Below are 14,012 nucleotides of genomic sequence, written 5' to 3'. Positions count from 1 at the left end.
GTGCTAACAAAATGCCACGTGCATCTGACAATTGCAGCAGCATAGTTCAGTTGCCGAGGAGTATGCTCTCTATAATGTCTGCGCACACATTGACGCGCTATTTATCTCCATTCACGACACGTTCGCCAAGCTGGTGTGAAAACGTTTTTTTTAGATACGCGAACATGCAGTAAATAAAAACTTCATTCGCTAATATTTTCCGGAAAATAGTACGCTTCTATCTTTCTATCTCACACGCAGCTTGGCGTCAGAAGAGTGAAATAGCGATGCTCTGTCGCCGCCTCCTCTGTAGCCAGATTGGCTGGCAGGAACACAGTAACAGTATGACTGCTCACAGGAAATTTGTCAGCACTCATAAAGGGTCTATTGATTTCACCTGCACCACGTGAACCAGTTCAGGCGGTGCAGCACTTCACCGTTCTTTTCAGTGGTGCAGCTTGCAGCACCTTAACCGTGCAGTTCAATTCACCAGTGGTGCCGACGGGCGCAAAATGAGTTCATGGCTTTGCCTGCACTCCCTGCTGAGGAGGAGCAGAAGCAGACGAAAAAAGTGCAGGTCTGGTTCCACCGATTATTCAGGATGGCGGGACCCGCTTTCTACCGCTTTGAACAGAGATGCAGGGTGAATCGAGCAGACCCAAAATGCCAAGCCCATTTTACCAGCACACTAAAACAGACACGGCGAGTGCCCGTTCCCTGCAGAACGCCCTCCGACCATAATGCTTTTGATATAATTACCCACAACAGCCCTTTCCATAGTCTCCCTGAAATTTATTCGAAGGTATTTATTTATTCGTAAATTACCACTTTCTAAGCTACAATAAAAAAAAACTAGAACTAATGAAACGACGCAGGCAGTGCTTGTATGCTCATTGTTACGCATTTTTCAATTGTGTCACTATGATACACACGAGCAAACTACCGAGAGTTCCTAGCGATTGCGCGTCACGAGGGGCAATTTCAAAGTCCATTTTTACATCAAGTTCAGCAACTGCCATTATGTGATTTTCAGAGGAATTGCAGTCTGCCCTCTATAGAAAAAACTGAGTAACAACCATCATACAGCTCGTAATCAAAAAATACACTGCAACGTGCGCAGTACAGTCTCCTGTTATTACGACTCCTGTTATTACGAAGTCCACAGGGACCGCAAAATACTTCAAATTTTAAACGAACTTCCAGTTAAAGAAAAAGCAAGAGAACAGCATCGTTATAAGTCCGCAACTCGTTGCCCTTCGCGATTTCTTTCAGAATCTCGACTTTCGTCGCCAAGTCGAACATACAACACGGGTGGCCCTGATAATTCAGAGCTATCAGTAAATTCGAAGCCGGTAGAGTTGCCACCTTTCCCCGAAAAAAAAAAAAAAAAAAAAAAAAACAGCCTTTTGGGGGGTATATAGAATGTTTAATTTGTGTTGAAAAAAAACCGCCATGTTTTTGACATGCAGTGCCATTTATTGTAGTGTTTTCTTAGAGAGAAATCAACATAACGTTTGTACTGAAAGTAATTTCACTGAAAAGTAACCGCAATTGCTGACCGCGGCGGCAGCATTTCGTTTTGTTCCTCCCTTAGGTCCCCCTCCATCTCAGGCAGCCCGCCCGCCCGCGTATTTTCTCTGCTTGCGTGTCTTTGCGCAGCTTGCAGACACATATTCATCATCTTAGTTGTTGAATCGACGCTTATAAAATGCCAAAACGGACATAATGACGGCACAAGAGCCAAAAAACCGGCCAATGATGGCCGGTTCTAGATATGGACCGGTAACCGGCCCGCTGTTTAAAAAACCGGTCGGGCCGGTCCAAACCCGGGTGGGTGGCAACCCTAGAAGCCGGACCTCAGCCCAGGGACTTCTGGACTGAGGAGACCCGCCATCGCCATGAGCCCAGAATTAAGATACTACAAATCTCGTTTTCCTCCTGACGCTTCCAACGCACAAACTGCTCACATGGCACTGTTCGCAACAAAGAAGGTTTAGGACCTGTAAAGCAAGATGTGTATGCTGGCACAAGTCTCAAAAAGCCTTGCGCCTTATCAACCGTGCACTGTCTTAGTTGTGATGGCACCGACGTCAGTATGGAGCACGTCGCTGTTTTCGCTCTTGAAAATTTTGAATTCCATCCAGAAATGATAACAACCTCGGCGCCGTTTTGCTCAAAATACCCTCCAATTAACCAATATATAATGGGCTTTAGCTTCGAATTATTGAGTGATTTCTTCCATGGGATTGCAAGTAAAATTGAGACCATTTCATCACTTCTAATTAACCGAAAAAAATTCCACATAAGAGGCGGCTTCGAAATATTCAGGGTCACTGTGCCACTATTATAATTTTAGTATGGCCGCTAGCACAGCATCAAAGTAAATTTTGTCTATAACAAGTGATAGCTATGTTATGCAATACGCCCCTCCTTGCGTTCTCCCCACCAGCAATCCAATTCACAGCAATACTATGCTGTGAAAGCAGCATAGTATTTCACTTTTTCTGAATATTCGTGACCGCCTTATAATAGAATAAATAAATAGAGTAATTTATTACCGTATTTATTTATTGCTGTTTTTCGAGTGCCTCTGAGTCATCCCTAGGGTGCAACGGCTGTTCTTGATGTCTCCCGCAATGTAATAAAATTTTTGCCTTCATAAAAAAGCGAGTGAGCTATCTGACAGGCCATCAACGTAAGAGGAGCACTGACTCAGCACCCACCGACCGAGTAATGCTACAGCGACATATGCTCGGTAGTGGGCTTGACGTTGTTCCACATTACGACATCTCAACAAAGCACATCATCTGCAACAGAGACAGGCGCCCAGTGTGTTGGCGAGAGCTGCAACTCTGGTTTCCCTGGTTACTTCACTAGGTAGAGCCAATGTTAGCCTTCCCATTCGACAAAGAATGCCAAGGGTGGGTAGACAGACAGATAGGCAGAGGCTACTTTTAAAAGCAACTTTCAAACTGCACTTGCAGGATACTGCTCCCATCCTTGGCTCGAAGGCTTCCCGCCATCCGTTCTGCCAACAGACCACCCAACCTCTGCCATACAAAAGTGTTTGCGAGTCTTTTAAATAATAAAAGTACAGCAAGGTCTTTTGCAGACGTGATTTTAAATTGCCTTTGCCAAAAAAACATTCCGCACTAAGAAGGAGTTTTGGTCACAGTATAAATGCCAAGAAAGCCCTAAAAGATTCAACCACTGTATTAGCCTGGCCTCAAGCATTCATTTTTGGCTAAGAATCGGCCCAGGAATACTTGCTTTCTGTTGGCGAGAAATTTGGGAAATTTTTGCCCCTATAGCTCATCGATCAGTCCAGGCACACTGACGACGACGTCCTTGCCTCCTCTGGCTTTCTCCAAATAGATGACGAACAACGTCACGGCAACTTATAACGATTCCTCCGACTACCCTGATCTGTCCTATCACCTTTATCTGCTCTAAGATGGTAATTCATACCAGTGGAATCTTCACTGCAACAGCTTTGAGTTGTTACCAAACACTACAAAGCATCTCCGTCATGTCATACCTCAAACAATCCATTTGTCATCCCACAGATGGACACCTTGGTGTAACGCACCAACATGGCTGCACCATGCATTGTTTCTGCAGCTAGGTTTATCCTGTACCATGAAACACTCTAACTGCCAGCGACATGCACCAATGCTGCAAAGCACCTACTCTGCGCCTTACTCGCCGCCTCCAGCCATTAGAGAGTTTTAGTTTGGCGTTTTACGGGTAGCAACGCAAAGCTGCAGTGGAGCGGCGAGCTATTTGCTCGTTTTAGTTACGCGTAATGCGCAGCGGAACGGACCTTTCGGACTAGCAGCGCCGTCTGGCCAAGTTTGGCGTAATGAAACAGAACCAAAAAACATTTCGCCACTTTAACAAAGTAAAACCAGTACGTATAGCTTATTTGTTTATTAAGTATTGACACGCGCAATCGTATTGCGTTACTAGTCAATTGCAATGGATGAAAATAAATTTTCGACTTGACGATAGCCACGCAATGGCCAACGAAGTTGCATTCCAGATCCATTCGAATCCCTCTAGACGGCAACGATCCAACACAGCGTTTAGTTACAGTGAACTAGAGTAGTTCTGTGTAGTTTTGAAATGGGTTCACAGTCGCCACATCTCACAGCAAGCACAAGCCCTCGTCGATGCAGAACCCCTTTCCGCGGTTTGCGCGTCAATCAACAGCCTGAAGCCACGGTGCTCGTCGCAGGCGTGGCAGCCATCTTAGAATAAGCAAAGTCGTCGCAAGTGCGCGAGATGGCGCCCACATCGCCGCGCTGGCGGAGAGGGCCGCGACGGTCCGCTCAGGCTGCGTTTTAGTAAACCGTGCTTCTCGCTCCGCTAGCCCGCTTAGCCGCCAAGCGGAGAGCGCATGCGCAGTCGCACTCCCGCTCCGCTTAGCTGCTGAGCGGAGCGTAAAAACGCCAAACTAAAACTCTCTATTGAATGCTCGCTAAAAAGCATTCCCCACTTACTATGCGACTAGGTGTGCCATGAACCACGCATTCCCAGCCAGTTACTACACTACCAATGTAAAAGATTTTCTGCTTTCTACTTAACAAACTCATACTTCTTCACGGTGCCCCTAAGCAACTGCATACAGACCGGGGGCATAACTTTTTCTCCAACGTAATAATCGAGGACACTCTCCACTCGTGCTCGATCAAACAAAAAAAAACGGCTGTGGCCTAGCTCAGCTAATTGTGCATACGCAATGCGAAAGCTTGGCTTAGCCTGGTTAGGTGTTGATTTTACTTGGTTACCCTTTGATTCAGTTCTAATTGTTGCACCATTTGTCCGAAGCCTGCCTTTGTCTACGGTTGTGGTCCCGCTTCCAGCGTTTTCTGAGCCAAATGGCTCGCCCGGCGATATCTGCGGGGCGGTCAGACACTGCTTGCCAACGACAGCTCAAAGCCTCCAACTCCCACGCAGCGCCCAGAGAAGATGTTCTCACTATCATCCATGACCAAACTCACATGCACGCAGTGGGTCACGTGATCGGGAACAAACCAGCTGCGGAGAGCCCGTGCACCAAGCCGGCAGCGGTGAAAGCAGCCGTCGGCGGAGCTCGGCCCGGCAAGTCACATGATGAGTCACCAACGGTACGGAGCAGCTGCGGTCAAATGAAGGACAAATTTACCGCGACGGCCAAATCGCTCGACGAGATTAGTAAAGCTTTGCTTAAAAATTGGCAACCACCTGTCCCCAAACCAAACAAACGGTTTAACCAGACACCTCAATCAGACCCTAACCAGACATGCCATCTAATGTAAGTGTCCCCACCCACCACGGCTGGAACGCTGTTCTCACAAATGCAACCTTTGCGTGCAATTCCACTTGCCTTAATCTTGCTGGACACTCCTCGTTCTACCTCCTATACAAGCGGAACCCCAAATGAACGTCATACAATTTATATCCCCCTACTGCAAATATACACCAGAGAATATTCGTGCAAAGTCACTGCCAATCCGTAGACACTTACGTTTCATAGAAACATGGCTGAACTCCTTCCTCGCTACACCAGTCCTTATAGCGACAGGGCAGCTGGACGGGTGGTGCGGCGGCCTCTTGGCACTCTCCTTGTCACTGGAATGGGCCAGCGGATTTAAATGTGTAGCCTACCATTGGATTTTTGTCAAATTTGTCTCATTTCATTTATTGTTTTTGTCTTGTTCTGAGCGAATATATTAGGGTAAACGAAGTCTAGTCAGACGTGTTGTGCTGTTGGCTACACAAACAACTATGGAAATTTGTCAAGCATTTCTAAACTGATTCATTTCTATCGGTTTCCATCACAACAGTTTCTGCACCAGCATGAGCGATGCAACACCTTGAAGGTTGATTCAAAAAGAGAGAGGCGTACACAAAAAGACGCCTTGAAGGTTGATTCAAAAAGAGAGGGGCATACACACGAGTTTGATATTGTGTGGTCGTGGAAACACTGTGGCAGTTTACAAATTTCTTTCCTGTAACTGGAAGCTTTGTGCTGTCTATTTCCAAGTAGTGACGGCTTGGTAGCCCGGGAGCAGACGTCGAACTTCTGTGTACGTCTCTTGTACTTTATCGGCAATCAGAGGGATCCAACAGCCTGAACTACCCCTCTCCTATTTTGTACAAAAAAAGACTGGCACCGATACACTGCCAAGCGCACTATAAGATGTCACAGCAGTGTGCAAATGAACGGCAACCTGTGCTTCATAATGCATAAAAATTCTTTACCGAGTGCCTCTTTGTGAACTGTGCACCCTTGTTAAACCATTTCATCGTTATGACAGTGTAAACGTGCACGACGCCGTTTCCCCTTGATCAACAAGAATGCCAGTGCCGCAGCCTGCTTGAGTTAGCCATCCAAGCCGGCTTTACAGGTGCATTTAGTCCAATGATGTTCCTTGAAGCGCCAAACTTCATGCAGACAATAATGCGGCATGTAAAATACGCTCTGTGCATTGCAACAGTTACGCAGAGGAAGGAATCTGCCCTTCCTGCTTCACATTGTAGCCTGGTGCATTGGGCGTCGTCTGCCAGAATATAATTTGCCCGTACTGAATACGAGTGCAGGCTGCCAGCGCAACTAGCACAAATCGTATATGAGATGTGCATCGTAACGGTTGTCCCTTTTCTAAACTTTTCCCGATCTGAAAATCCCCTTGCGATAATCTAAAGAGGCCATGCAGACAAAACACAAGTTTGTTTCGTTCAAAAAAGTGCCTCGTTAGAATCATACTGGCACCACTTTTAACGCAAACTTCGCTCAAATAAGCTACATAATTAGAAAAAAAAAAAAGGGAATGGCCATGCGACCCACTAGCTCATTTCCCGCAACAGAACCTATGATTTCATATGCCCAGCTGTGCGATTGGCCAGAAAAAGCAAATGCAAATTAGAAAGCGCTTATAAGCTTGGTGAATGAGCTATTTGCGCTCAAATTCAGGGCACATTCTTTCTACAGCAGTAAGAGTTGTGGGGTGAACAATGAATCTTACAAATGAACACGTAAACACCAAAGAAGTTAGTGCATCACTTTGCTGGCTGACACAGCCTAACACAGCCGTTGGACGCGTTGGACTTGTCTGATGGCATCCTCAATAAACCGCACTTCAGTGGTATTGCAGTGCCACCCATGAAAGCGGGCGATAAACAAGATAACCAAACAGCCATCTGTGAGATGGTAGTAGCCCTGGCCAGCAGACTATCTTTAGTTTTAAGACCCTGCTCTGGGCCTTAAAATCACGAAAACGAAAGAATTCACAATTTAGCGGGAGAATTAAAATTTTGGCATAAATGTTTGATTTCTCAATCAGTAAAGGATTGTTTGCTGCCGGACAAGTGCTGAGGGCACTATAAAACACTAAATCTTTTTAATAAAACAAACTTGCATTTTGTCTGCATGGCCCCTTCAAGCTTTGCAAGCCGCACCGTAGAACAAGAGGCAGGGCCGGGCCAGCTGCCACCGGCTGCGAGCATTTTGCCATAGTCGGTGCTGTTCGTCGAAGCAACAATGATGCCCTACAACGAAAGCTACACATTCCAATGGATAAAAAATGTTCACAAAATTTTGGCCCACTTTACCACAAACTATCACTGGACACGGTAGATTTCCATTTTATTTTCATAGGTTTACCATTACAAATAACAACAAATGGAAATGTAACCTACCAGCAGACAGCTTTGACCACTATTTACAGGACTTCCCCGTAACAAAAAAAAAAAACACACACACACACACAGAATGACTTTTCACCATCCATAGAAATAATCTTGCAAGAAAAAAGAAACAGAGCTACTAAAAATACAGAAACATTAAAAATTTTAGAAGAAATGACTATCCCAATTAACAGTAATATTCAACAATACTAACCCCTCAAATATTTTGTCACAATTTCACACACACAGACACAAAGTCAGTGGCAAATAATAACCCCTCAAATATTTTGTCACAATTTCACACACACACAGACGCAAAGTCAGCGGCAAATAATGCGATAATTTTAAATCTTGTTTATCTGTGTTCTGTAGCGAGTCATTTTCTGTGTAATTATCTTGTGTAATTTCCTTTGTTTATGTTTGTTTTTCGATTTTAAATCCAAACATCAAATTTCAATGTATTTAATTTACCCGTTATACCTCGGTGGTACGGGAAGGGTCCCTGTGCATGAGCCCATCTAATAAAGAAGTCCCTATCGAGTGCTGCACCAAGCCACTAATGCGACTTACGAGATCAAACCACTGCATTGCTCCTCAAAAAGGCCTGCTACAGACATTGCACGCATCATCTGGCTGAAGCCACGGCTCTTTCCCACTGCAGCTGCGTTGTAAAGGGCAGCTCCCCGGGGGTCATACTGCCTGCTGCTTTTGACAAGAAATGATGAAAAAGATCAGAGACAGACAGCCACTTGAGTGTACAAGAAGAGAACATTGTTTTCAACTCTGCCTTCATCTCAGCCGTAAATGCTGCAAATATATTGTGCTCTGCCTCACTTGCATTGTATCGATATTCAGTGTCTCGACATATTTCATTAGGCACTTACAGCAACTCCCTTATCATCATCCTATCTACGCCCACTGAAGGGCAAAGGCCTCTCCCATGGATCTCCTATTGTGCCGGTCCTGTGCTAAGTGCGACCAATTTATCCCCGTAAACTTCTTGATCTCATCTGCCCATCTAACCTTCAGCCGCCCCCTGCCACGCTTGCCTTCTCTAGGGATCCCCTCTGTTGCCCTTAATGACCAACGGTTATCTTGCCTTTGCACTACGTGCCCTGCCCACGTTCATTTCTTCTTAATTTCTACTAATAACATGCGTTTGTTCCCTGACCCACTCCGCTCTCTTGTTGTCTTAATGTTACACCCATCATCTTCCATTCCATTGCTCGCTGAGTCTTTCTCAATTTAAGTTGAACCCTCTTAGTGAGCCTCCAAGTTTCTGCCCCGTAGGTGGTGAGTACCGGTAAGATGCAGCTGTCATACACTTTCTTCTTCGGGGACACAGGGATTCAGACCATATGGTGAGACAAAAAGAAAACTGGCCTGTCCTGCACTAAGCATTCAGGAAATGACCACCGAGTACAGCTGCCTGGGAGCAGCTCATCTGCTTCCTGCTCTGACAACACGGCCCGGTATTATTAATAACTAGCTTTACCTCAAACGAGGGCTTCTCTGCAGTGATACAAAACCCCATCAGCGTACTAGGTGGAAATGAGAAACTATTAATGGAAGATTTGTTGTTAAATATTTACGAACGTATGAGCATCTCATCCCTCTTCCTGGCGAACTTGAGGTTTGTCCCAACACGCACACCAAGGGCTCCAGCTTTAGAAGCTGGCTACGCGGCGCTTCACGGTTCCGTGACCCCTAGCAACGCGGTCGGCAAAGATGCAACACAGTGTAGCTCAGCTAACAACCATTTCCGCGCGTGCTGAATCGTCTTCTGTTCTTGTCTTGCTCTCTGTCCATGGATCAATGGCACAATATTTGCAGACGTTCCACATGTACTGCTCACCCAACAATAACGATCTTCTTTAAAGGGACCATGCAGACCAAATGCAAGTTTATTTTATTAGAAAGGTTCCGGGTTTTATAGTGCCCCCAACGCTTATCCAGCAGCAAACGATGCCGCATTCACTGAGAAATTAATCAATTTAGAAAACTTTGATTCTTCCGCCAAATCGTGCGTTTTCGAGACGTCTGCCGTGAAGTCACAAGCGGAGGTATTGAAACAAACTTCTAGTGCGTCCTTAGGCTCTGCTGTGGCCTCCGCGATTTGCTGCCGGCGGCGCGCCGTTGCTCCGGCAGTCCCATTCGGCGCGGAAGCAAGGGAAGCGGTGTAATTTTGCTAACTCCGATACACGCCGCGAGGCGGCGCCGTTAGCTTAAGGTTGAAGCGAGGCTCGTCTGGCCGACGCTGCCTGCGCTTTGAGTTGTAAATCAGCCTTCGTTGTCGCGTCTTCGGGATAGAAAACTTGAATATATGGTCTATGTGTTTTGACTCGATCCTACAAGTACAAAGCTGTTTAACGTACGTTGTTTAACACCCACGATTGCCTTTGCACGCAGCTTTAGTGGTCGTTTGCTTGAAAAGCGAATGCCGAGAAGGGTTCTGTCATCTCGGGCAGAATGAATGCCAGCGTGCTGAATTCTTTTTTCGCTTTTACATCATTTTCGCGCGATATCGCTGCGCGAATATATGCTTTTGTTGCCTTTTAAGTTGTTTCGAACGCTCTGGGTATCCGTTGTGTGTGTGTGTGTGTGTGTGTGTGTGTGTGTGTGTGTGTGTGTGTGTGTGTGTGTGTGTGCGTGCGTGCGTGCGTGCGCGAAAACAGCGTAATTATGATAAGCTCTCGTGTATTGTTTATAGGCAGACGACTACGATAGTCAAATAATCTGTTAGGCTTCCACGGGTACGAATCAATCATATTTTTGCGTTTTATTTAATATGCTTAGCGGTTTCAAGTACCTACTGCAATCACGCTACCAAATTATTTGCCGTGAGTGAAAAAGTCATGATATTCCAGGATGCCTTTCATATCGCTATCGACTCTACATACGTATTTTTTCGAAAGACAGTTTCTGAATTTCTAGATTTGCTAATTTGTTGTCATGACATATTAAGGGCATTATTTTTTTCGGTGAGCAGTTAAGCTGATCACTAATATCTGTATGCACAACATCGGCTGTAAGTAAGTTGTTCGGGATATTAGTGAATAAACACATCAAGTGGAGAACTATACCAATCGTAACTCGGGTAAAGATTTTTATTACTTTACTTAGACCACGTCCATTTATGGTAGACTGGAAGTCTCTCTGTACGTTTGTATATGCAAGCATGCATGCCAATAAACGACACCAGCACGTTTACCCTGCCTATTGCGGAAAAAATACCGGCAGCCATTTGGACAGTATACACTTCAGATGCTGAAGTATACGACGTCTCTGTTAATAGTATATCGCGGTAAAAGTTACGCCAAACATTTCAAGTAGTGTTGCCATGTCATCTACTTTATCTGTCAAAGACCGGACGTTTAAAGGAGAAAAAAGGAAACGACATGGGGGTATTTTCGTGTTTACTAAAGGTTGGATTTCGATCGGTTGAATTCCCATAATTTGGTTCTTGCTTGGAACGCACGGAATATGCGTTCCGTGCGTTCCAAACAACATGTACGAGATTTTCAGAAATAAAACCGGAAAACGTGTTGTGTTTTGGAACCATGCGTGACTACAAAAAAGAATACTGCTGTGCAGTGAATTATGCATCACCCCGGAATTATGCATCACCCCGGAATAATGCATAATTATGCAATTATGCATCACTTATGCATCACCCCGGGCATAGTCTACATCAAAAATTCAAAGCACCGGTAACTACCCTAATGGCACCAGTAACTACTTCTACCTCTCACCTACATTGGTGTGCGGTAACTTTTTTATTAAAGGTCGCACACAGGCTGCGAAGGCTGAGTTTTCGTCCTCTGCACCCACCCGCGCCAGGGAAAACGACCTTAGGCTACGCGCGCCGCGGTGCGGCAGAAAACGGCGAAACGGCCTCTTCGGAATTACGCTCTCTCCGGGCGAATGGAACGGCCGGAGCAACGGCGCGCCGCCGGTAGCCGATCGTGGAGGCCACGGCTCTGCAGACTTGCTTACCGTCAGTCTGCCCAGATGGCACTGCCATACTGAGCCGCGGACCGTTGTCCATTGTTGCTTGGTTTTTCACCATATTTGCACCTGGCTTGTTTTTGCTATCGCAGAAAGCAATCGTTTCTTGATACATGGAGTACGCTCAACAAACAGGGTCACATAAGACAACATCGCTTGCGCCAATCGGCTAGTGTCGTGTAAGACAACTCCAAAGCGGCGGACTCCAGTGCAGCTAAAACAAGCATAATCACCCAGTACCAACAGAAGTGCACATGGGTACTTCTATGTTTACATGTATTTCCGTAACTTTCATTGTTTGCCCCACCATTCTCACTGCTGTAAAATGAATACGCATCACATTTCAGCGCAAATAGCTCGTTCGGCAAGCTTATAAGCTCTGCCTAATTTGCGTTTGCTTTTGCCGGCCTCAGCCAATCGCACAGCTGGGCACATATGACATAAGTTCTGTTGCGGGAAATGAGCTAGTAGGCCGCATGGCTATTCCTTTTTTTCCTAATTATGTTGCTTATTTGAGCGAAGTATGCGATACAAGTGGTGTCCGTATGATTCTAACGAGGCAGTCTTTCAAACGAACCAAACATGTGTTTTGTCTGCACGGCCCCTTTAAAAACTTCGCTTTGTTACCTTGCTTCAAGCATATTTACACCCACACACAATTTTTTATGTAGCCTTTCGACTTTCACCCAGTCACCATGGTCTGCTTGCTGCGCACGAAGAAAGGAGAAAGTGCATTCACCTATCTCATTGCAAACGATGCTCCAGCATTCATCCTTGAGCTACAGTAGGCTTCAAGATCCAAAAATAAAATCACACAGCCCTTCTTATTAAGAGGAACGGGGTAACCCACAGAACATAGGCGTGCGCACAGGGGGGGCAGGGGGGGCGGCCGCCCCCCCTAATCATCTGATGGGGGGCGCCAAATTTGCCCCATACCTTGCCGATGTAACACATGAAAGTAAAAATTTCTGCTCAGAAATATTTTGCGTGTTGCAATTCCATCGTATTGAAATTAAAATTTTATGAACATCCCTCTTTGCACTGCGTTCGGACCGCTAGGCCTTCAGTGGGAAGAGGTCGGGAGCTGATGTAGGGGGGGGGGGGCGCAGCGCTAAGACTTTGCCGCCCCTAATCGAGAACTCTGCGCACGCCTATGCCACAGAACGTGAAATGTTGGTGCTTTGATGCCCGGAGCATTGCAGAGTACTCGCCAAAGAATAAATACGTGCATGACTCATGTTAGCAAAAAGCGGGTTATCAACGGTGCGTCGTGAAAAGCATACGTACAATGTCTTGCTTGCCACCGAGGAAATACTTCATTCTGCAACGAAATAAAAACAGCGAGAACAGGCTTTGAGGAGTTTTCACAGTAAAGAGTACTCCACTAGTAAAAGAGAGGGATGCTGTCTTACCCCCATGAATACCATGACACGTAGGACCGCACACACACAAACACATACATGTGCAAGAACAGAATACAGTTGAGCCCACTTATAATGGCCGCAGCTATAACAAACGCTCGGCTATACGCCTCGAGCGCTGCCTGTAGGGGCGCCACTGAAATCCCCCTAGCGGCCCGTTTCGAAAGCAGTCGCGGGAGTCGCCGGTCCACTCACCACTGTCGCCGTTGCTTTTGAGGCACGTTCGCGACTGATATTTTCCGTTTGTATGCGTTGGAAATACATATTTATGTGGAGCTATCACTCTGTTCGCAAATGTGGTGTATTTACAAGAGTGTAAATGTTTCTGACGCGATCTTACTGTGGTACATTCGGTCCGCATATGCGCCAGGTGTGTGTCACAAGCCGGCGTCACGAAACCGGCATATATGTATGGAGCTGATTGTAATTCCACTCCCCTGAAGTTTACTAACAGTACCCCTGTAAGCAGCGTTTGTTCAGATGCTCACTGCGATTTCAATCGGTTTCGTGTGCTTTCATATAATCTAGCGGATCACTCATTCCTGATAGCCCGCCAGTTACGCTTCATACCTCTGATATTGATCACTACCCTGAACAAGCCAATGTGGCATAAATTTCACGGACAATCTACGCAACGGGTACGATGGGTAATGCAAAATTAGATGCGGGAGTCAGCACAAAGAATTTAAGGCTGGGTCGTCTTGTCGCGAGGTGAGCTTTCCCAAACAGTGATCGGTTACATATATCCTCCGCTTGTATCCGTGGCCGTGACTAAACGCTTCTTCGAAATATTCATATGGCACAGGGAGCCCAGAATTTAACACAAAAGTGAAATCAGAGGGCCATATCAGATACCACACTCTTCCAACGACACCTTTTATCGCTTGAGAAATTCCTTAGTGTATACTTCAAAAAATGTGTCTGCCGAGTGAT

General features: G+C 45.9%; 1 protein-coding gene across 7 annotated transcripts in view; it reads right to left on the bottom strand.

Moving 5' to 3' along the window:
* LOC144162364 (uncharacterized) overlaps positions 1-14,012 on the bottom strand; it is a 44,308-nt gene that overhangs the window by 24,820 nt on the left and 5,476 nt on the right. For 4 of the 7 annotated variants that reach the window (XR_013320657.1, XM_077692862.1, XM_077692865.1 and 1 more), the window contains 3 exons: positions 12,946-12,979; positions 5,489-5,592; positions 4,983-5,119 (listed from right to left, as the gene is read on the bottom strand). The gene's annotated coding sequence lies outside the window, so the exon portion shown is untranslated. Of the gene's footprint in view, positions 1-4,982; positions 5,120-5,488; positions 5,593-8,220; positions 8,353-12,945; positions 12,980-14,012 lie in introns of all 7 variants that reach the window. The other 3 variants (XM_077692863.1, XM_077692867.1, XM_077692864.1) reach the window with 2 other exon arrangements.

Source organism: Haemaphysalis longicornis, unplaced genomic scaffold (genome assembly GCF_048455015.1).
Source record: "Haemaphysalis longicornis isolate Haplotype H1 unplaced genomic scaffold, Haemaphysalis longicornis Haplotype H1 scaffold_12, whole genome shotgun sequence".
Classification (NCBI taxonomy): domain Eukaryota; kingdom Metazoa; phylum Arthropoda; class Arachnida; order Ixodida; family Ixodidae; genus Haemaphysalis; species Haemaphysalis longicornis.
The sequence above is the reverse complement of the archived record's forward strand: the minus strand, read 5'-3'. Positions and strand labels throughout refer to the sequence as shown.